Below are 24,668 nucleotides of genomic sequence, written 5' to 3' on the forward strand. Positions count from 1 at the left end.
TTACAAATGCTAAATGGGACTATACCAGACGATGTTTCTCCTAAATACACATGGAGGAATTCCAACTCGAGCTCCATAATAGATTATATATTTGCGGTAAGTCTGCTACACTCGATATGGTCAGAGTTCTATGTTCTTGACACTGACTTTAGCGATCATGGTAGGTTGAGGGCCACTTATTTACTAGTGCGCCCACTCGGTCCCGTTAATGGTCCTAGCGATCTTCTGGTGAATAATGCTGATAACAAGATCTCATGGTCTTTGCAGAATCTTACACTAGTTAATGAGTCGCTTCAGTCTTTTATGAGGGAGACCTCATATAATTGGAAATTAGAAACATTTACATCAGACCTTTTTGAGCCTTTTGTAGCGAACCAAGTTAATAAGTCTACAGGCTCTCAACCAAGAACTAAACAGTTCAATGGCAGAAATGTCCATATTATTATAATTTTTTCATGCTTTGGCTGAATTGTATTGAACCTTTTAATTTAATAAAAAAGTTCATGGAGCAATTACAATTATACATTGAATCAATTGAATATTAAGAGATCAAAAGGAAAGTGAACATACATAAAAGAATTTAACATTCTTCATAAAACCAAGATGAAATGATAAACAATGTCCTTCAGAGTTAATATAAAAACAAATTCATATATTAAATAGATGTATTACTTAATACAATGAAATGATGATCTGAAGAGGGAAGTGAGGAAATTAGATAATCCTACAACATGCTAAATTATCTTCTAATCGCAATGGCTCTAAGAACTTTATTGCTGCAATTTTGACAGTTATCAGGTTAGTGGAAAAAATGTGATGCCAGAGGGGAGTCGAGTGCATGATTCTGAATTCATTAAAGCATTGCTACAGATAAAAGTTGTGTTTTTCTACAAGCATTGTATATTCTGTGATTAGATGTTGTAGGGTTTCTCGTTGGTTCTTAAGTTTACAGAATTGACATGCAGTTATTTATTTAATGTGACATAATCTATAAAATAGATTTTACACATAACAAATAAAATATAAGACATATTAAAAAAAACAATAAGAAAAATCATCTTATTATATCAACTATATTAACAAAAATACTATAAGTCCATTATTAATCAACAAGCAATAAATATAAATATAGATACAAATCATTACTTCTGTATATAATAAAAAATGAGAATCTACAATGCTTCAATACACTTTAAACGAGGTATACGGTTCAAATAGATATTTCCAGTAAACTCTCAATCACAAGCCATACATTATACATAGCCAAAAAAAAGCGAATATTTGTTGTATTAATACTACTACACCAAAAGGCAAGTGTTGCTATATACTCGTTGTTATGTAAATATTTACCATAGTAGGCAATATATGTTTTTAACAATTTGGGACAATTCATTAAGACATGTTTGTCAGCTTCTTTTCTGGAATGATTCTTACATAACCGGCAATAACGTTCTGAACAAGGAATCTGGTTAGCAGGGCCAATATTAACCAGCACAGGAAGATAATTCACCCTGGGTAAGAGCATAAAGTGTCTAACTCTCACTGATGGACTTAAGTTGAAAAAGAATTGCGGTCTTTTATGCGTATATGACATAAATGTGATGAATTGATATTTCTTCAATTTTTCCAAATGAGCACAATTCTCAAGCCAGTCACCCAATTCTGCTTTTTTTTTAAGTGCCCTTCTTGACTTATGAGTGAACTTGCCCTCACGAGTAGACCATCCAATATCTTTCAGGTATAGCTCAACTTTATTTCTCAGGGAACATTTCGCAGGCTGTCCAATGATCTCGTTCCTCATAATGTTCAATATTTGATTGCTAGTATTATTCATCATTATGAGATATAATTTTGCTTTTTTCTTTAGGACCAATGATTTTAAAGAGATTAAACCTAGCTCAAGCCTAATAATGGCCATCGGAATGCAGGTTGGTAAACCTAGTATCTTTTTCCAATATTTCCCTTCAGCAACTTGCAACCAGTTGAGGTTCATTGTTTGTAGAGTTCAACTCCATATGTCATCATTGGCGCGAACACCTGTTGGTATAACAGACGCGCAGCCCAAATAGTAAAACCGCAATGAGAAATGGTGAAACGGTATACCATTGCAGAGATTTGGGCAGCCCTACTCATCCTCATTTGTTTACACTGAAGATAATCCCCTTTAGTTTCGAATTCCAGACCCAAGTATCTGTAAAACGGAGTATACAATAGCTCCAATTCCTGTATCTTAAGGCAAGTACGTGCAACTTTCTTTTGCTGAAAACAGCATCACTTGGGTTTTCTGCATATTTATTATTAAACCGTTGGTTTTGGCATATAGCCATAAAGCTTCGCTGATCTCCGCAGACCGCTCAAACTATGATCAAGGATCACAAGATCGTCTGCATAAGCAAGAACTGCACAGTGTTTATTAGCAATTTTAGGAGGACAGTTTTGGGCTTGTCCAATTGTTACCGGTAGATCGTACGTGAATAGATTATATAGAGTCATGGCCGTCACACATCCCTGCTTTACTCCTCTATTTTGTGTAATTTGTGATGCCATGTTTCCTTGATGATCCAATTTCAGAGAGACTGTGTTATTTTGGTGCAGAAGCCTAAGATGATATAACAGGCCTTGGGGACAGCCAAGTTGTTCCAATTTGGACCATAGAATATCTCTACGGACCAAATCAAATGCTGCCCTAAAGTCTACATATAGTACATACAATGGAGGATTATCTTTATTTCTAGCTAACATACACAAATTATCTAAGATCATCATATTGTGGATCGTAGAATAGCCCCTCCTAAAACCGCTTTGAAAACAGTTAAATATGTTTTCCTTATCTACCCATATATGTAATTGGTTGAGGATGAAACCCGCAAAAAGTTCCCCAGTACAATCTAACATCGATAATAATCTGTAATTGGTAGGGTCGTTCATATCATCCTTCTTATGTACGGGAATAAGTGTAGCTGTCTGCCATGAACAAGGTATTCTACCTTCCAACATGATTTTTTCAAAGAAAATCTTCAGTAGCTCGGCACCAGAATGTAGGATTCCATTTCAATGTTATGTTGGCCAGACTACTAGGTCTAGGTGCCCTTGTTGTTATTATAAATGGAGGCCTAGATGGAAATGTATTTACGGACTTAATTGTCTCAGTGTCTTCAGGTAAGTTACGCTCTCTGTAAAATCTTTCCCGTATATGGGCACCAATAGGATTCAGGATTGAATACGTCCTGTTACCTCTAACTTCTCCCAAAATTGCCCAAATATTACGAGAGTTCTTGGTGCCTAATAATTTTATGTTATGGTGTCTTGCCATTGTTTTATTTTCTTGTAATATTTTCTTTGTCTTAGCCACGATTGAAATTTGCCCTTGAGCACTTTGCAAACGGAGAGGTAGGATTTAATAGATATAGATGTTTTCCTTGCCCTCCTAATGTCAGCTCTGAGGTGCCTTTTGGCCTCTCTAACTTCATAGTCAAATGGATTTTTCTTTGGCGGCCCTAAGACCCCACTACCTCTCTTAACCGCAGCATGCTCACGGGCAAGTGTGGATATCCACTGATCAATCTGGTTTATAGACATATCCTGAAACCGGCTAGTATCCCTATATTGGAAGGCAGACAGAGTAGTTACCACTTTAGCTATATTCTTCTCTGACAAGGAAATCCTAGTAGCAGCATGATTTACCCTTAGGTCCCCGTTTAGCTTTTATAGTATGGTTTAACCCATCAACATTGAGAATTAACCCAAGAGATGCATTATCACTCCAGCAGTTTTTGGCAACTACCAAATCCTTTAACCGACTAGCTATATCAGCAGACACAAAGAAATAATCCAGAATACTCTTAGAGCCCCCACTTTCCCATGTAGGTTGGCCGGGACAATCATTAGTTGTTTTTCCGTTAATCATCTCCATGTCCCATAAATCAAAAAAACTCAGCCAATACAGCCCTTTCGGGTCCTCTTTCTTGATCGACATTGTACTCTTAGATCTTAAATTTGGATTACTCCTAGTCCCCACATCTCCAGACATATAAGAATTAAAATCACCAACAATCAATACAGATTTATTTTCTTGACATACATTATTCGTCATGCTAATGATTCCTCGCCTAGATAAAAAGTCTTTGGTCGGACACAAGTTGAATCAGAACCTCAAGTATGCATTCCTAAATCTAGCAGAAGCACATTTGGCTAGATAATTAGCTAGCACGCTAAGTTTTTTGTTGCCAAAAGGATTGGTTTTAAAATCAGTGTATGATTCACACATTTGTTGTGTCCTAATCCAGTCGAATTGATATAATTTGATTTTGGCTTGCGTAGGATTGGTTAGCAAGGTGTCTTATGTTATGTTGGCAGCGGTTAGAATATATAGCCTGGCAGACTTCAATGTAGTTGCAAACTTATGGGCAGAAGTATGTAAGTTACTAGAGAGCTTAGTAGCATGTGTGTCTTAGGAGCTAGGATGCATTTTCTTAGGAGGGCACATAGCTTCCATGCATAGCTAGTGTTAAGAGATATTAAGCCTAATTCGAACTGGATTAAGGCCTCTGGGGCACACTGTGGTAGAATCAAGACTCGTCGCCAGAATCGGCCCTCAATTCTGTTCCAGAACAATTGCTGAAATATATGCTTTGTCTCAGCGCCATATAACAAAATCGGAACAGCCTTTTAGTTGTAAAAAGTAAGTGCTGGCAAGAACGAGATCATGTTATATTTGTTTAAAATGGCTTTGGCTTGTGATATGGCTGTGGACAGCTTAGTCTTAATGCCAGTCAGATACAGCTCGTCGTTGTGTTGATCATTTGTTTGTTTGTTTGTTTGTTTATTTGTTTGGTAATGCGCACCAAGCCCTTGGGTAGACGGGCGCAACAGAAACAAGAAATCTTAAAACTTAGTTACAGTGCAAAGGTAGCAATACATAGAGCAATAGGAACAAGATACAGGTCAAGGAAGCATTTATGTTAGAGCCTAGATAGGTATAGTGATGGACGACCTGTAGATGTTTACAGTCTAATGCCCAGATGTACTGTTTGCTCAGAGATCGTATTTTCCCACATTGCATCACCTTTGTTTTTTCAAGATTAATTTATAATTGATTTTCATCTGCATAGGCACCCAGCCCATTGCGTAATCTTTGGAGACCTTTGGGTGTTTTAGATAACAGCACTAGGTTGTCTGCATATAGCAGATATGGGATGATTTGAGTTCCTAACTTATGAGCATCAGTTACAACATTGGTAAGTTTGTCTTTCAGATCAAGTATGAAAAAATTTAAAAGCTCTGTGACCAGAACACACCCCTGTTTTAGGCCTCTCAATGTAATGATATGTGAGGATAGAAGACCATCTAGTGTCAATTTGTACCTGGATTGAAAGAGCTGAGTGTAGTTAATTAATTAGAATAATGATAGAGGGAGGACATTGGGCATTAACCAACTTGGAAAATAGTATTTGCCTAGATATAGAATCAAAGGCGGAGCGGAAGTCCACAAATGCGAGGTATAGTTGGTTGGTTGCGGGTAAGGCAGTGAGATTTCAAAGCAGTTATGGTCATGAGGTTTATGGCAGTATGAAAGGGATCACGATGCAGAGTTTGAATGGCCCACTCATTGAAATCTCTTAAGATGAAGCGTGCAAATATCTTGCCGGGTGCATCTAATAGGGCGATGGGCCTGTAATTGATCAGGGATCGTCGGTCACCCTTCTTAAATATAGGAATTATTATTGAGTGGCACCAAGAAGGGGGCAGAAAATGTGTCCAAATTACATGCAAAAAGATGTTAAATAGAATCCTGGCCCAAACATAAGGGTGGTCTTTAAACATTGCATTGCTCAGCCCATCCAGACCTGGGGCTCTTGAATAGCTGGATTTCTGAATGAAATATAAAATATCTTCAGAAATTTGGAGTTGAAATTGATTGATTGGTAAATAAGAATGACCTTCTGATGAGGAAGGAGGGAGGGCATACAAGCTTGCAAAGTATGCTACCTACTGTGATTCAGACACTCCACTGATTTGTAGTGCAGGCTGTGAGATGAAATGTGCCTGGTTTAGTAGAGACCATGTCTGTGCTTTTAGAGGCAATGGCCTTAAGCATGATTTCTCCGTCTCGCTGATATAGTTTGGCTTTTTGGACTCGAAGCCATTTTTTATATCTAGCTTTTATGATTTTAAGAGTTTCAGCTCTTGAGTCTGCCGGTAGAAATAACACAGGTCTTTTATCTCAGCGATATTGTGTTTTCCTCTCTTTTAATTGAGCATCATATGTGTGAACATTTTTGTGGATCTTTTTCGCAGCTCCACTTGAATGGAGTCTAAAAAAGATGCAAAATGGATCCGTACTGTTTGTCTTCAAAATTAACATCTTTGTTGTCAAAATTGTATGTTTGTACCAGACAGTCATTCAAGTTACTTAATAGTGGTTCAGTCCAACTGAGTCAATTTTGCCCATTGTAAAGTGTGAGAGTGCCTTTGAACTTATGTTTACAAGGGACATTCTCAGATAAATGCTAAGACCATTTAAGGCTCAACATTTTGTGATCGCTATCTTTTTGCTGAACGATCTCAAAACTATCCGCCTCTGCACATAGATTTTGATCGACATAAATATAATTGATGATGTCCTTCTGAGAGTCTCTCCTCCAGGTGATCTGAGGAGCTATGTCACCGGGCAATGAGCCACTAGTCATGATCATATTCATTTCTTGCATGAGTGTAGACCATCAGAGTTTTGTTATGTTTGGTGCTGATGAGCCTTTTGGCAGACAAGGAAGATTTAGGTTACCTACAAGGATCATGTTGGTGATCGAGGATGTCTGTCTAATGAAGCCATAAATAGATTCTAGGTCATGGAAAAAGTTGTCCACTGTCATTCCCACGGAGTTCCAGTAGATGTTGATTAGAGCAATTACATGGGCATGTAATTGGATTTTAACACATTTCATGTATTGATTGGGCGTGTCCCAAGGTTGTATAGTTGAACCAGAACTGAGCTTAACTGCAACAAGGAGGCCAGATGACAGTCTTCCTTTTGCTGTGGATTTGGCTGGATGCAAAATAATCTTATGGTCATCCCAAGAGGGTGCCTCTGATTACCACGTCTCTTGTAAAGCTATTTTATCGTAAGTGTGTAAGTGGTTGTCAAGGTTACCTAATAAGTGGGTGAAACCTTGTGTACTCCAGCTTGCTAGGGAAATCTGATGTGGAAGTAATTTTATGGGTTGTTATGCTTTGATATTGTGACAGTGGTAAATCACAGTGGCAAGTGTAGTGTTCCCACCTGTCTGCAGAGTTGGAGGTCTGGGGTTGCCTACGAGTGCTAGTTTGGGCGAAAATAGAGGAATATTGGTAAGCACATACTTGTTTCTTGTATTCAATGCTGCTGATGGGGAAGCATCTTGGGCAATTATAAAGCCCAAAACCGAAAGTTCAACTCTTACCATCCAAATAGTATTCAGGACAACTGCTGATCGAATCCAGAGACTGTATATTGATAAATCCGTCCCATCCAGGAATTTTACTTGTTCTAGATCTGAGGAACATATGTCTTCCAAGCTGGGGACATTGTCAATTATGGCCAGGAAGCTTTTTCTTTTGAGGTTGTATGCAGGAGGCGGGGATGGATGGCATTTCATAATCAAATGGTGGTATTGCGAGGAGTGCGGAATGAGACAGTGTTCTATTTGCATATTACTATTATTAGAGTCATGAGCGAAGGGGGCGGGGGGTTAGAAGAACTTTTACGTGAGAATGGTTGTTTCTGTTTGCGTCATTGCATATTGTTAGACTCTGCACTGTGAGGGATATCACTCTTGTAGATATATGCATTTGTGTTTAAGTTGTGTACATGTCGCGGGGGTTGGTTCAGGTGTAAAGACATGTATTAGTCAACCACTTTGCGGATTTCAGTCTGTCTCTGTTCAATAACGAGATGATCAAGGTTAGTCAGCAGAGATGCTGGTGTGTCACTCGGGGTGATTTCTGATCTTGGGGGTGGATTGTGGGCAGTAGACAGGACTTTAGTCACCTTCTGTTGTCCTTCCACAGCAGACATAAAATCATCTAACGGAACATACGCTGTTACAGGACACTCACTTTTGGTGCATTGTCCTTTTTGTTTTGTGAAATGTTTGAATATTTTTTTATTACTGCCTTGGACGCTCTGGAAGTTTATTTATTAGGTAGTGAAATGCTTTTGATAAACTGTTTTGAACTTGAATTTGAGGGTAACTGCATCAAATTTATGTTTTTGGTTTATTTCTCCTCTGGAGAGCATTCATTGGATTTTTTATTTTTAGTCTTTTTATGAGATGTAAAAATAGTGTATGAACTTTTTTCAGTTTCTCTCATTTGCTCCAACGAACTAGGCATCATAGAAGCTGAAGGTAAGGACCAAGCAACAAGGGATGGATCACTGTTGGTATCAGCTAGTTCAATTGGTCGAATTACCTGATCAAGGGAAGGTAAGGCACAAGCCCCTAAGTTTAGGGCTTCTCTCGAGATACCATTCTACTTGTCCGTTGTAATAGGAAAAGAGTGACATAGTCTGTTTTCTAGCATTGGCAGCAGAAAGGGGAGAGTAATTGCCTTGTCTGCATGCTTATGAGGGTTAATTGAGTCACAAGCTATCAGCTGCGTGACAAGGGCTGACTGGTTGGTTATTTTAGCATCAATAGTTTCAAAAAGTCTGGCTAAAGATAATACCACTGTATTCATAGTGCTTAGTGTGATGTCCACTAAAGTTGCCAAGAGAGTAAGGTTCTGGAGCTCCAAGGTAGGCTGTGAAGCTCCTGCGAGGAGAGGGGTGCCTAAAAGATAGCGAAAGAGCTGAGGAATATTACAATGAGCGACTGAACATAACTGGAGATTGGGATAAGCTACTGTTCACAATAATTGGAGTTACATGGTGGTCTGAATCCAATTGAGTGGGGGATGGATTGAGTGAAACAGGAGAGATATGAACTGGTAAGTTTGGGAAGTCTGACAGGTGTTGACCGTGTTGAGTGGTCGATTGTTGCTGATCTAAAGTGTTGAGTACTGCCATTGAATCGAGAGTTGGGGCGTCTCGATCAGTAGCACTTATGTTTGTGACAGAGCTTGATTGGGGGTTATGTGCTGGGTTAGGTTCATGTGTATTTATAGATGGTATAAAATGTTGAAGTGGTCCTGATTCAATTGAAACTGGGGGTTCTAATGATGAAAAGCTTGAAGATGTATTTACATTGGCTAAAGAGTTAACTGGGGTGCCTGTGAAGCCCACTGTTAGAAGTGAGTCTGGTATTGAGATCAGGCTTCCCCTGTCAGCGCTAGCCATGGAATGAAGCGTGGGCGATTGAAAAATGGAGGGCTGGAGAACAGGAGATTTGCAAGCGCCCTGCGGGTAATACTGTCTTATTTCCGGAGTTTGTAATGTATTTTTTTTTACCAAGCAGGCGGGCCGTGTGAATGTGATTTAGTCATTGGTGCGATGTTAGTAATATTTCTTTGGGGCGTGCGCTTCAACTGCATGGAGACTTTATGAATCTCAAGTGGCTGCGGCATGCCTGATTTTAAAGAGTATGTGCCTTTTGACATGATCGGTTAAGCAAAGTCGATTTTCAAAGCAACAGCACGAAATTACTCGCAAAGCTGTTTGATGAGTAAAACTCAAAATAGATGGGAAAAGCTTGCCTGAGATGAAACGGGAAGTAAGGTGGGGAATGTAGGAGACACCGCTCGCTGCTTTCCTCACAGTCAAGCGGTACTTCAGGGTACTTCCGCGGGTGTCCATATTTATGACGTGGAGGTGGTAGACAGAAAGCGGGAGCTAAGAGCACAGATAAAGGATATTAAAGTGAGGAGTGCAGCAGCTCCTTCTGGGAGTGTTGTCATCAAGAAGGCTAAATTGGCCTATAGCTATTGGTTAAAGGGCCATAGAGGGACCCTGTTACAGTGGGACTCTGAGGCTTTGCTGGTTACATTAAAAAACAAAAATACCTCTGAGTTCTGGGACCTTGTAAATCAGTGCACGACTCAACCACAAGATTCTCAAGTAAATGCAGTACCTGAAGCTGAATAGGTTCTCCATCCATTTTGAGAAATTGTTCGGTGACTTACCAATCGAGAACATGGAGATTTCCTTTTCTCAAGATAATGCTGGTGATGATTGGAATCTTTCTTTTGAGCAGCTGATCATGGAAATGATCTTAGCAAAGAGCAGTTCTTCTCCAGCACCTTGTCCAAACGAATTGTCGAACACCATATTCAAATTTCACAGGAAAACTGGTCAATTGTGTTGGACTTGCGGTTTAAACATATATTGACTACAAACATCTTTCCGGTTTCTTGGCAAGTGGCCCATGTGGTGCCAATTGCTAAAAAGCGGCCCCGCTGAAACCCGTACAACTAAAGGCCAATAGCCATTTTGGACACCGACAGCAAGGACTTTGCGACCTTGCTGTTGGATGAACTGCGGTTATGGGCTAGAACGGCCGATTTTCTGATTAAATGGCAAACCGGCCTTCGTAAGCACATGAGTACCTCGCTGAATGGAGTGTTATTAAAATCTGCTCAATCTCTTGTCTGGGAAAAAACAAAATTCTGTTTTTATAGGCACCATTGACTTATCTGCTGCATTTGATGCAGTCAGTAGAAGACTAGTCTGTACTAAATTAAACAACTCAGGGATCCCAAATGGTCTTCTTCGCCTTTTGATTGCTCTCCATGAACTTTCTGTGATTCTGGAAGGACATAATGCATCTGGTGCTTTGTCCAGACCTATCCCCACATCAAGGAGAGTCAAACAAGGGTGTATATTGCCCCCCTGTCTTTTTAAACTTTATATGTCTGATTTTGAAGATTATTTACATCCAGTAGCATTTGTACCACTGAAACTGAATGATTTGTGAGTGACCTATTTAAGTTATGCCAATTACTTTTATTATTTGACACCACAGACATTGGTCTTCAAAGGCAGTAGAAGGCCTTTGGCAGCTTTTTAAAAAGTCACTCATTAACTATCAATTCAAAGAAAACAACAATCATGCATTGTTCTTGGGTAAAGAAGTCAACTGCCTTTTGATGGTGGGTTGAAGATCAACCCTTAGAACGGGTCGATAGTATCATCTATCTGCGTTTCCTGATTGTTTCTCGAACATGTAAAGTGCATATTAGAGAGTGGCTGAGGGCCTGTACCATTAGCTTACCAGATCAATTGGTAGGAATGGACTTAAAAACGAGAACCTGCAGTATTTTAGCGTTACTTTGATTCTATGAAGGGATAATTGTTCCTAAATTACTGTACAGCTGTGAGATCCTTCTTTTTGGGACCATTGATTTCATTCCTCATATTGAAAGTCTCATATGGAAACGAGTCTTACATTTGCTCAAGTCTGTACCTATAGTTATAATTCAATATGAATTGGGCATTAACTCATTGAGGTCGCAAGAAAAATTGATGCTTCTATTAATGTATGGGAACACTGTATCGTATCCCCTTTGGCTGATTCCCTGCATCAAGATCTGCGGTCGGTATTGTTGAGTAGAGCAGTTGACTTTTTAAATGAAGCTACTGTCTTCTTTGATAAGATCCTAGCTTAGCTAGGTCTCACTAAGGATGATCATAGGAGAAATCCAAGTAGGGTGAAAAGAGACAGTTAAATGCAGAGCTGAATAGCTGGGTAAAAGGGCTGTCACACTGCGCCACCAAGGACAAACATATTTAATAAAGGTTGTTCCACCTTCCAATCAGTGAAATCTTTCAAAAGTTACCTTGTCACAACTTATTTGAGTGCTTAGAGTACACCCACAGCCTAGAATAATTGGTCAGAAGCAAAAAAGTACAATGTTTTTGATGCTTTCGTTGTTGGTTTATTATTGATTGAGTTATTTTGTCAATAAAAATTCACAATCTGGTACATGTGCCCATCTTGTTTGACATGTGTTTCGGGCCAATTGAGGCCTTTTAAAAAAAAAATGGGCTAATCAAAACAATAGCTGTTCAGATAACTAATCAAAATGATTCATGATAAAAAAAATCACATAATCAAAACTGCATTCTTAGCAAATTAAAAAAAACTTTTAAGTTATATATTTAGAGAGAAAATCATGGAGTGGTATAGCGTCGGATTGGTTAAGGAGGGAGTGAAATGACATCAACAGTTCATTAATTGCTTTGCAAGAACATGTGCTTATTACATTCAAAGAAAAAAGTTCCAATATTGTTGCTCTTATATTAAAGGATGTGGTTTGAGTTAGATGACACCTACCAGAAATCACAATTACCTCATTTCTAGTTTCATGCAAAACAGGCTTGAGGAAATGATTGCCCCTCACAGTATATCTAAAATCCCTAGTTTCTCCCAGTGGTTAACCCTTACACACTGCAATGGTTTACATACTCAAATATGGTGCATTCTAGACGGTTACCACTCAGTTACCCCATGTGAGATTTTATGCAAACCAAGCTCAATATGGTCACTACTCATGTTAAATCATAGTCATCAAATGTCACCCAGTGGTTCACCCTTACACACTGTAGTGATTCATCTACTTCACAAGGTGCATCCAGATGTCTAACGGTAATGCAAAATTACTAACCAATTGGCTCTAGGTTTGAAAGCATTCATCAACTTGCTGCTAAACTTAGCATTCTACATATTTTTGTACGGAATAGATTTCAGGAACCTGGTAGTGGTAGATCAGAACTAAAGGAGAGATATTTCTTTTCCCTTCGATATTCGCTAAAGCCCAACAGTTATACATTATCTTGCCGCTCAAAATTTCAATTAAAATTTACCTGCATGTTTTCCCAGCTTCAGGTTGAAATAACGCTGTTCCTCTTAGAATCCTGGTCACAGTCGCTAGCTTTTGCAAGTCCTTATTAAGGCACGTGTGACGTCATCCCGCATGAACGTGGTGACGTCATGCATCATCGTATTATGGTTGTTGAACGCGACGGCCATGCTTTCGGCTAGTATAGTCTGTTGTTAGACACCCCACATTGAACTGCATTGTAATTGTTAAATGTGGCAGCCATACTTTGGGCTAGTAGCGTTTATTTTTTAGACTTCCCACATTACACTTAAATGCATTGCCATGTTTATGGGCTAATGGGTCTCTTGTGTATCAAATGGTGCATACATTCCAAAATGCGCTCATCCACAAATAACAGGGCGGCTATGCACATGAAGCACCTTCCCTATACTTGCTATATCTGAAAGTCACCTGAATAATTGTTACTACAGTTAGCAATTTAATATGAGTTTAATCTAAATCTCCTAAGTCAAAGATAAATTCAGACTTCCACAGCATCATTATGGTTTAATTGATAAATAGTGTGTAGGTTAGTGAATAGTCTATCTATGCTGTTTTTACATAGATTATAGGTAATAATTCAGACCTCGATACGCTAACCAAGTTGGTGACGACCTGCTCCATTTTTGTTACAATCCCATTGTCATACTTCACTAGGAATAATATCATGAACTTTAATGCTCCAGTTTCACAAGTGTCAGAAAGGCACACAATTGAGTAATTATGCCTGTGCGTATATAGCTCTGATTCTTGTACATCCATAAAAGTTACAAGGATTGAAATTGTAGCTTGACATAAAAATATAGATTATCCAGATACAAACATTCATAGAAATTAAACCATCTTGTGATCTGTGTTTAACCCAAATGCTGTTGCTCTTAGTTGGCAAATCAGCCTTGCTTCCATGCAACGCAATACTAGTTCTTTATCACCTCCCCTTTTGCTCAGGGAAACTTTAGTCCTATAAATCGCAATTCTTTCTTGCATTCCAGTTGATGTAGCTGCTGCCAGTGTTGGACCAGTGGTAATTTAGTATCCTGGCTTCCATTCGTAGAGAAGTGTTCTCTGATCCTTACCCATAGATCACGAATGGTGCTACCTATCTAGTATTTGTCGCAAACACATATTATCGCATACACTACAAATTAAGATGTGCAATTAATGATTTAGTGTATTTGTACGTTGTTCCCTCTTTCATCCAAAAATTGATCGGTGCTTATCTGAGCATATTTGCACATGGTACATGTGCCGCATTTGTGGAGGCCTTTTTTTGATGATTAAAGCCATGTCAGTTCCTTGTTCGCGCTCGTAGATAAGATGGAGTCAGTCTGTTCTTCAAGGTCACAGCTTTAGTGAATATCACTCTAGGATTGTCTTCAATATGTCTTTGAAGATCCTTATCCAGTCATAATAGATACCAGTTCTTGTTCAGTATCTTTTTCATTTCATTATGATTCTTACAATATTTGAATCTAAGACTGTGTGTGTCCATACTAGTTTGATTGGGACTCTGTTCCAGAGTTATACTTCTGGGCATTTTTCTTGCCCTGTTTGTCGCTTTCCGGATGGTAGTTGGCAAATACCCTCTTGCTCGAAATCTATCTGCCAATAAGTTACATTCCTCTTCAAAGCTCTCTGACTCAGTGCAATTGGGTCTGGCTCTAATGAACTATCCATTTGGGATATTTTGTACCATTGATCTGTGATGACAGCTAGTGGCTAAAAGGGTAGACTTTATTTCTGTGGGCTTTTGATATGTTCTGGTGGATAATGTTTCACCAGATACATAAATCTTTAGATCAAAAACATTTATCTCTTGGTTGGTAAAGCAAATACCAAAAACATTGTGATTCAATCCTTCTAATTCAATCGGTGATCCATTTCAAATCAATAATACGTCATCTATGTATCTTGACCATTAAACAATTTATATAGATTGACTTGGTATAGATGATAATGTCCTTAAAAAGGCCCATAAACAAATTTGCAAGTACTAGTACATATTTGTTGCCCATTGTAATAGGTGTCAATGAATTTAAACTTGTTATGATCCTGTGTAGCTTGCAAAATGTCTAACGTCTTTATTGCCAGATGGTTACAACAGCATTCTCCCAGCAAGAATGGGTTAAAATTGCTGAATACATGCTCTCCTACGACTGTTTAAAACATTTAAACAAGGAACATAAGAGACAGGGTGCTTGCGCCCTATTTGTCAATTTATCCCAATCGTATACGAGGAGGACCTTCCTTATTGTTTCGAGTTCATTTGTTGCAGACTAAAGAGTTATTGTTTTGTTATGGTCATTGCGAGGTTTGCATGGGTAATTGTCGCTTTTGTGGAAACAATGACAGGTTGGAAGATCTTGAACACCTGATCATGTCCTGCCCAACACGAATAACAAATCGGGTATTATACTTTATGAAGTTTCATCATAGAGTTCATGTATGCTGGGAATCTTTGGCCTGAGTTGTTATTAGGGTATACTACTAGTAAAGTCATTGCTGTATTGGGATTTGTCAATAGTCGTAACTCAGAAGGAACAATGAAGGTTGCTTCTAGGTCTCCACCTTTGGACTGTTGAGTTGGATTTATTAATCATAGGTGACAGTTTGCCTAGCTTGTATGTTTTAAATATGAATGATGTTGCACAAGGTTTTTAATGTGTTAGTCGTTTTATGGATATGAAGTTGTTGTGACGTTTTAACATTAGGCTTGCCTGTATTAGGATTTACTCAATGCTCTAACTGTGAAGAGATAAGGAAAGTTGCCTACTTGGCCTTCTGGGGGTGATCCCAGAGTAAGCCTTACTGAGTGTAGGGAATTAGCTTGTTTTTTTGGGTGTGTTTTAAAGGATATTTCTTGATAAATTAATTTGTTATGTATTTAATGGTTATGAAATAAGTGTTGTTTGTCTGAATATTACTTGAGTATATATGTATTCCTTTGTTTGTGCCCTTTTTTGTATTTTGTTATAGGCTTTATTGCCAACAACAATAAAATAAAAAAAGGAAACGTTGGGCCATAGAACAAACCTTAAGCTTGGCCTAGTATGCAAATAACACATTTGCAGTGTTTATAAGATTTGATCGAATCTCCTTTGCATCTACCAGAAAATGACATTTCCACACGTATACCAGACACCAAAACAAAGGCAAACATAATAGAATACACATACAATGCACCTTACCCAGAGTAATAAAAAGCAGTATCCCTGTCAGTATGTTTGGACCCATTGGGCCTCATCACGGGTTGGGCGGAGTGCCAAAAAATGCAGCGGTAGCACTATTACTGCTGCATTACCATTCCGCCCAATCCTGAGTTTGGACGGAAAGCTGGTAAAAGTGCCACAAAGCCCCATGCAGTCTTATGTAATCTAAATAAACGGAGAATTACTGTGCCACCGCAGCTTGGGATCCGGTGCAAATTGTGCTGGACCACGTTGCGGTAACGAGAATAGCACTGCTGATATCCCGGCACAATTACCGCTGAGATAACACAAAGGCCCTGATGAGGCCCATTGTCTCCTTCTGTTATGCCTGCTGTTTGGCTTATCAAATTGTCTCCGCTGTCAGACGTGCCTGCTCACCTCTGCTGCCCAGACCTGTCTGCTTGGCTCTCCTGTGACTGTTCTTGCCAGCTTCTTAAACCATTCCCTGGACTGTAGAGAAAATGCCACGATTGCAGATGTTATGCTTCACAGGTATTCACCCATTGTGCTTCCTCCCATCAGGAAGCGCTTTAGAAATGCGGAGTAACCGGTATCGGGAGCCTCCCTGCAGCCTTGCGCTGAGTGTGCCATGTTAAATCAATGCACAAGTGCAGGTGTCGGAGAAGTGTTGCCGGAGGACACAAAGCTTGTTCAGTGCCAGTATCAGAAAGTATGAGCTGGCTCTGTACTGCTTAGAAGTGACATCACAAAATCAGAGTGTGACTCCGTTTTCCTAGCATTGAAACCGGTACACAAGTGGAGATAGTTACAGACCAATATCAGATTTAAAGTGCCAGGCCTATCTGCTGGGCGCACTTATTTGCCTGATCTAATACTAAACATGTTTCCTGTATATGCTATACTTCTCTTATACGAGGAGTACTCAGCTGTTTCAGTACCATGTAGTTCTCAATTCATGTTGTGAGGCTGTTCACACTTTGGTACTACTATTCAAGGGCCAATCAGTAGATAGGCACGAGGGCTGATGCTCTTCCTGGGGGCTCCAACACCCTGTGGGTCTTTTGACACTAGTCACAGACTTTTTACCACTCTTGAGAAACGTATGGAGCTTCGGTTGCTGGTAGAGCCCTCTGCACTAGAGAGGGTATTTCTCTCTCTCTACACTCTGGCTGCCTTCCTTTCCATGCACACTGATAAATCATACCACAGTAGTGACACATGGTTCTCAGGAAGCATGGAGGGGAACTTCGGCACTTGCCTCAAAACCTGGGGAGAAGACAGCCCTCCACCGTTCTGGAGTAAGTCACAAACCTGCACAATTCACATCACAAAAGATTTGACTGATTCCAGACTTCAAAATGCGGGTGGACATTAAAGACAACAATCAAGTATCATAAGAAGCCAATAATTTGGGGTCCTTAGGATTCATCCGAGTAATCGCCACACGGATCCACAGAGCTGGAAATACCACTGACCTAGTCTTCACTTACAGTGTAGACACGTTAGCCCTCACCATTTAAGCTACATCATAGTCAGGCTGTGCTGCGATGACAATATCCATAGGGGCCATGAACAGACACCAGCACCTGAAGTAACCTGGCAGATTCACCCCAATCTTATGCTGATAAACAATCTAGTTATCCCTGTCAAATTCCAGAAGTCTGCAAGCAGCGCTTTGAGGAACACATATCTGAAAGGGTCCACACACCAATATATCCCAACGCTCAATGTGGTGCCTCCTGCTTGCCTCAATAAACAACACCCCAGAGCAAAGCAGCTAACAAGTAGTTTGGCACAAAGTAAACAAGCTGGGAAGGGTGACATAACTGAGTAACCACTGAATCAGATGAGTCCAGCAAAACTCACCATGAAGTTTTACAAGGCAGTCTTGAGTTATGAAAGAATCAGGATGCCATTAAAATCCATCATGCTTTAAGCAACACAAATAAGCTGTTCAAATTCTTCTGATAAGTGAAGCACTGTTAATTCCCCGCTATGCTCTGAGACAAATTCCTGTCCTCTTCCTAGGCCAGGATGAAGAACGTATGGGCCACAATCCAGAACAACTGGGAAAAATGTCATTTTTACAAGATGCTGCCTGACTAACCCATACCTACTCTCCAATTCACAGGCAAGGTTATGGATTCAGAAGTTATGTAGTATGCAGAAGTTAATAGGATCTTGCATGACCTTTATTGAGACTTCAGACTATAAAGGGGCACCACATTCACCCTACACCACGTCAAAGATCATTTACTATCATCTCTCAACACAGACCACCCTAAAGTCCTGAACGGCCTCAACCTTTTTGCAGCACATCATCAAATGGATCATAAAATCCCAGCTCAGAAATGGTGCAGGACCTTATGCTCAGCTTTATAATAGGCTGGATCCTTTCATTCAGCCTACTTCAGATGGGAGCCACCAGATTCACGTGACACCAAACACTTCAGACAAGTCACCTACGGCATCCCCAAGGTTCCTTGCTATCATTTTTCTATGGGCTGCATAGAGATGTCGAACAGCAGACATTATGAAGCAGCATCAGCAGCCATTTTAAATGTATGCATACAATATGCAGGATCAGCTCTTTTTGGAGAGCACCCAGAACAATGGATCCATATCTCAAATTCTATCTCATGACACATGACGGCAATAGAACGCTGCAAACTCTTTTTTAACAGCCATAACTATAAACTACCATCCCCATGATGCCCTGTTCTATCACACCTGACGTTTTCTGGTTTATGCCCTGTGACAAATCCAGGGAATTGGTCCCTTCGTACCAGGGTGGAGCGACACCTTTTGAGACTAGGGAGGTGAGCCCACTATGCAAAAGACCCCTAGGAGACAGGGCAAGCAGGATCTCAAAAGGGGTAGCCCCCAACCCCTTAGGGGACAAGGACGTTTCCCCCTCCCCGGAGACAGTTCACAACATCTCCCGTGACATGAATATCCCACGTGATTTCCACATATATGAAATCTGAAGAATATAGTAATGTACAGCAACCTTTAAATGTGCTTGGTTGTGCTGCTGACCCCTCCTGGAGGTCTGAAGAGCCGGACCAATGGTGTTGCACCTTTGGGGGTAGGGAGAAACCAAAAGGGGCAGACACACTTACCTGTTGTTAAGGAGCTGATGTGGAATGTGCTGAAAGCTAGTCAGCTGGGGAGTAGACACCGCTGTGGCAGTGCAGAGCTGAAGCATCCCGCAGGCAGGACCGTGTAGCATATGTTGGGGGCAGAGTCCCAGCGGAACCAGTCAAGCCCAGGATTGCTGAAAGTGCCAAGCTGAAAGGTCTCTGGCAGAAGACCGGTGTTCCTAAACTGGGGCACCTGCCCAACAAAGGGAACAGTCGACCTGTGAAGCAAGGTTCCATTGCGGAAGGAGCGACTGCCTCCCCCAGCAAAGGACACCTTGGAACTACAGGTATGCGGAACTCGTCAAGGAGAGGGTGGAGGGCTGTTAAGATCTGCAGTGCTCGGACAGAGAGGCATGAATACAAAAACGGATCAAGGGGTCATATCGGGGCTGTAGAAAAATTGAGACTAAGCAAAATACACACAGAAGGGGAATTTGAGTGTAATAACCCGCTAGGGGTTACCAAATGAGAGAGAAATAACCACACTCCAAGAGGGTGATGCTGAGTATAGTAACGCATGAGGGGTTACTGAACAAAGGAGATGGGAAATAAACTCCAAGGGTATGACACTGAATATAATAACCAACCAGGGGTAACCCAACAGCAGAGAGAAAGAAACACATTCTGAGAGGGTGACGTTAAATATAATAGCCCCCAAGAGGTTACTGAATAGGCTAGGTACATGGTCTTATTTTTGGCACCTTGGATGACAATATTGATGATGATATTAGATGGAGATGTACATGATGAGAATGATGGCACAGGTAGTGCTTTGGCAGGCTCGTATTTAGGGACCAGGTCATTCGGGAATTCAGGATACCTGAAGGGAAACCATGTTTGACCCCATTGACCATTGCCCACCTAGATTCTAGAGAATGGGGCCCATTGTAACTGGTGTATCAGTATGTAGAAGCCAACAACACTCTGATTGTGGATCGCAAAATAAATGCTTTTTTCTCCAAATACTGGTAGAATCTATGCAAAGAGGTGCACCAGGATTGGACCACTTGTCAGAATAGACTATTAAATGTTTCAGGTCCTTTGGTTAAGATATTAGACCTGTGGAAGAGGCTAAATTCTTATGAAGAAGAATGGATCAAGTGGTAATCAGCAGCTGGGTCCAGCAAGCCATTTTCCTACTGTGCAAAAATATCCATTGCTCATAAATAGCGAAGAAACTCTTACTCAAAATAAGCCCTAGGTTAAGTGGTTTGGTAGATGCAGAGGCCAAGGACTGCTAAGGGTCTCTTTTCAAGGCCCTTGGCTGCCACAGGTACGTTTACCTCAATTGATAACGTGCAGACGGCTCACATATGTATTTTTACTAAAGTTTCTGCAAGGGCTGGTTGTAGTAGAGGCCACAGCACCAAACGTTCCTCCGGAGCCACAGGCCTCATGACCAGATCTAGGGTTGTCTAACAAGAAGGTTCCTAGCAAAGACCCACCTTTGCCAGAGCGGTGGCGAGGTGTCAGGGCCTAATGATCCAGGGGCAACCAAGGGCACAGATTCCAATTACAAGATAAAGTCACAAACAAGTTTTCATTATCCACCTTTGGGGGGAGACTTCCATTTTAAATCAAAAAGTTGACAATATATTTCTTCAGACCCTTGCAAAAAGAGTCAACTGTTAGATCAGGGAGTCACATGCTATTGAAGAAAAATGCATAAAACTGTCTCCATTTATTCAGGGGTTTGGGAGCAATCTGTTCTTGGATCAGTAAAAAGACAATGCTAACTGACCTGTTACCAATCTTAGGGACCTCGACAATGTTCAGATCTATAAATACCTCAGGATGGAGGCAATTTCCAAATTACAAGACATATGGAGGCCAGAAGTTAGGTTGGTCAGGTTCGAGCTTAAAGATGCAATCTTTTCCCCTATAAGGTGGTTTTTACAACTGAGGCATAATGGGAAACTGTATGAAATTTGACCCCCGTCTTTCAGTCTCTCATAAGCACCTTGGTGCTTTTCGAAAACTGTGACTATTGGAGGTGTTCCTGAGAGTCTGATGTGTGGGGATTACATATCTAGACTATATTCTACTGATGGCGTCCTTGAAACTGTTAGCCATTCCCAATTCTTGAAGGATCGTCTCTCTGCTTCAGTATTTGAGTTTCAGCATCAGTACAAAGTCTGAGACTCTTCCTTCCCAAAAGATGACATTTTTAGGCTTTGTGATAGAGTGTGAATCATCCACATTATGTCCCCCCAGATTAAAGATTGCTCTGATTAAGAAAGAATTAAAGCGGGTCTTTATTTTCCAGTGCTGGCTCTATGATTCTTGGCCTGGATCAAAGGTCTTCTGTCATCTACAAAACAAGCAGTTTGTATGGCTCTAATGCATTACAGGGATCTTCAAAAGTAAACAGAGGATTTTATCAAAAGGACTGGGATATTGGTACTGAGTCCAGCTTTCAAATAATGCAAAGGAAGAGATCTCATGGTGGTTAAACAATCCGGATGCCTGGAACAGAAGGGACATCTTCCCATCTACGACATATCTTCGACTGGAGTCAGAAGCAAGTTAGTCAGGTTGGGAACAAGGTGCAGCCCTTTTCAGAATGGAGGGCTTTAGTCCAGGAGGGAGTCCTTGTGGCACATCAACATTTAAGAAATGCTTGCTGGGTCCTTTGTGGTTCAGGTGTTCCACAAAGAACTGTTCTCTTTTCAAGAGCCTATTTATAGACAGACAGCAGCGGTCCAATAAATACAAATATAAATATCTGAACAAGTGGGGGGCACAGGGTCGAAACATCTTTCTGACTTGGTAAAGAGATCTTTAGGGTGTTTGCTTAAGGTATCGAATAAAGGTCAGTGTGGTGTTATTCACAGGAATACAGAATCTAGTTTCTGATTGGTGTTCTCGCCATTGGTAGGACAAGAGCAATTGGAGACTTCACAGGCACTTTTGCCGGTTCATTTAACAGAACAGAGGTTCATTTCAGATAGACTTGTTTCCGTCCCATTTAACAATCATCTTACTCTCTTTTGCAGATGGAAAGCAGATCCATTGGCACTGTTGGGACTGTTGAAAAAGCTACAAATGGCCAGTTGAGAGACTATGGGGCTCATTATGAGTATGGCGGCTTGGGAAAAAACTACGAGTTTGGCCATGCCGTGGATGATTTACCTCCAGCATCATGCTGCAGGTAAATTCTCCCACTTTCCGCATAACAATCGGCAAAATCAGCATAATTACCACAGCGGTAATTCCACCAGCAGTAATTCTGCCGAAAGCCCCAATGGAGTCCTATGGACTCCAAATTAAAGGGGACTGACACTGCTGCTGCCATCAATTGTAATCCGGTGGTAAATCTGCCAGGCCAAGTGGCCATAATGGCAATTCTGTCGGGCAGTATTCCGGCAGATCTACAACCAGAAAACCGCCCAACTCGTAATGAGGCCCTACTTACCTTTTCACTTTATTTTGAGTTCAGTATGTAAGGGTCAGGTTAGGATTTCAGACACAGGACAGAGAACTTACTTTTTGGATGTTCTGACACTGAGATCCTTTAGTTTCGTTGAGGCAGGGAAACCCCTCGTAGCAAAAGGCTGAGGTAGGTCTTTTTCCAACCCTGTTTTTACTTTAATAAAAGTTTATAACAACCACCATGATAACCCTGTGTTTGAGTCTTACAATACCTCAATTTGGCATGGGCACCTCAAACTGGAGCACGTGGAGACAGCCGATACCCATTCCACTAGGAGTTAAAAAAATGATAGCGACAAAGAACGAAGTGGTAAAGGACTATGACCCGGTCATGGTAAGATTCACAGAATCAATATTTTATGTTCCCCATCAAGAGACACTTACCAGTCTCCCTCCCTAGGTGACTGAATAAGTCACAGGAAAAAAGTGATCCTGACCAATCTCAAGTTTACTTTTTTGTGCCCCGGATATTATTTTGACCCTCCAGTGTATGCACCCCCAAATAAACCCATCTTTAATCAGAATGACTGTCTAGCTGAAAATTGATCTGGGAGTCTCAGATTTCTTACTCTTTTGCACCTTGTCAGAAACACAAACACAATCAAGTAGTCCAGAGCCACCTGGGCCTAGAGTCCCCAAATATATAAGTCTTGGGCAAATTTGTTTTGTACATAAATGAGCTGGTCTTCCCTTAGGTGGAAGTGGCACATGCTTTCATTCACTTATTCTATTTCTCACAGAGGTTAGACATGGATTAACACGCAAGGAAGTCCATGACGCTCTTCACAATGCCCCATGCTATAGCAATGCTAGACCCAAGATGGCTCATGACTAACCATTTAGTAAGCACGCCTCCACATCAGCGTTGAGAAACAATTGTTGCCCACCTTTAAAACCATCTGCTTAATAATAATGCCCACCTCAGCTGTGTCAAGAAATGGTTTATGCCCAACATCATTAATTCCAGCAGCGGTCTAGAGACAGGGTAAGGAAGAAGATCAGGGTTACACACACAATCACATGTATAAAAGCAAAACTATAAACCTAATTAGATTTCATTACTAGTACAGAAAGAATAGAAATATGTCTTTGCCAAAGCCACACAGGCCAAAGTCTGGTCTATGGCAGCACAAATGCATCCAGTTTGGAAAGGTGGTACAAACAGATAGACTCGTTCACACTGTCACCTTTCGCAGCACCCATACAGTATTCTCTGCCACCAGCACTAAAGCGACAATCTTTTCCCAGTATTAACGTCTTGTGGGACCCATAGGAAAGATACGCTTGTTGTCCTGTGGCTTTGAATTGTGCAGAGACCTCTTTTTTGTATTCATTCAAGAATACTGTCTCCGGACACTGAATGATGACACATTAAACATTGCGTATCGATGGGAGGTCCTAAAAGCCAAAATCCTAGCTATCTTACTCCCTCTGGGACTTTAAAGGTGTCCTACCCTAGGGACCCCACAAAGATGGTCTTACAGATTGGTTCATGATGGTGTCTGTATACCCCAGAGACTCTTCTGTTGTCTCCCTCTCATCCACTCCCTCTCTTACTCCTCTCCCTTCTTGCTCTCTCCTACTCTTCCTTATCCTACTTCTGCTCGCCATCCTTCTACTCTCTGTTCTTCTCCTCTCACTAACTACTCCCTCTGGTCCTTCCACTCCTTTTCCCCCACCTTCTAACTTTTCTTCTACTCTGTCACAGGTGGCTCAAGGAATGCTCCAACTCTCAGAGAAGGTTCAAGGGTCTTTATTGATTTCTTTGGAAGGACACTTTGGACGTCCCTTACTATCTCCTCTCAAATACACCAGACCACCCCACAATCCGACGTTCTGCATCAACGAGATAGCATATACCAATGGTTTCTCCCTACGGTCTACTTCTAGCTTGGTGATGGCCTAAAAGTGACTGTCTTATCTAAGTCCTCTTTGTCTCAGGAGGGTAGCTTTAGGGGCAACGTGCTCGCCTTGGAAGCAAGACGACAAGGAGCAACACAGGTTCGATCCCTGTGTCCGCGCTTAGAAACCTCTGGGTATTAAGCGTTATAAATAACCTATCATATCATATCATAACATCCTAGCCTGTCCCCATGCTATTAATATTTTTAGTGGCTAAAAGGATTGTGCC

This window comes from Ambystoma mexicanum, chromosome 3p (genome assembly GCF_040938575.1).
Source record: "Ambystoma mexicanum isolate Mex_15411 chromosome 3p, UKY_AmexF1_1, whole genome shotgun sequence".
Lineage (NCBI taxonomy): Eukaryota > Metazoa > Chordata > Amphibia > Caudata > Ambystomatidae > Ambystoma > Ambystoma mexicanum.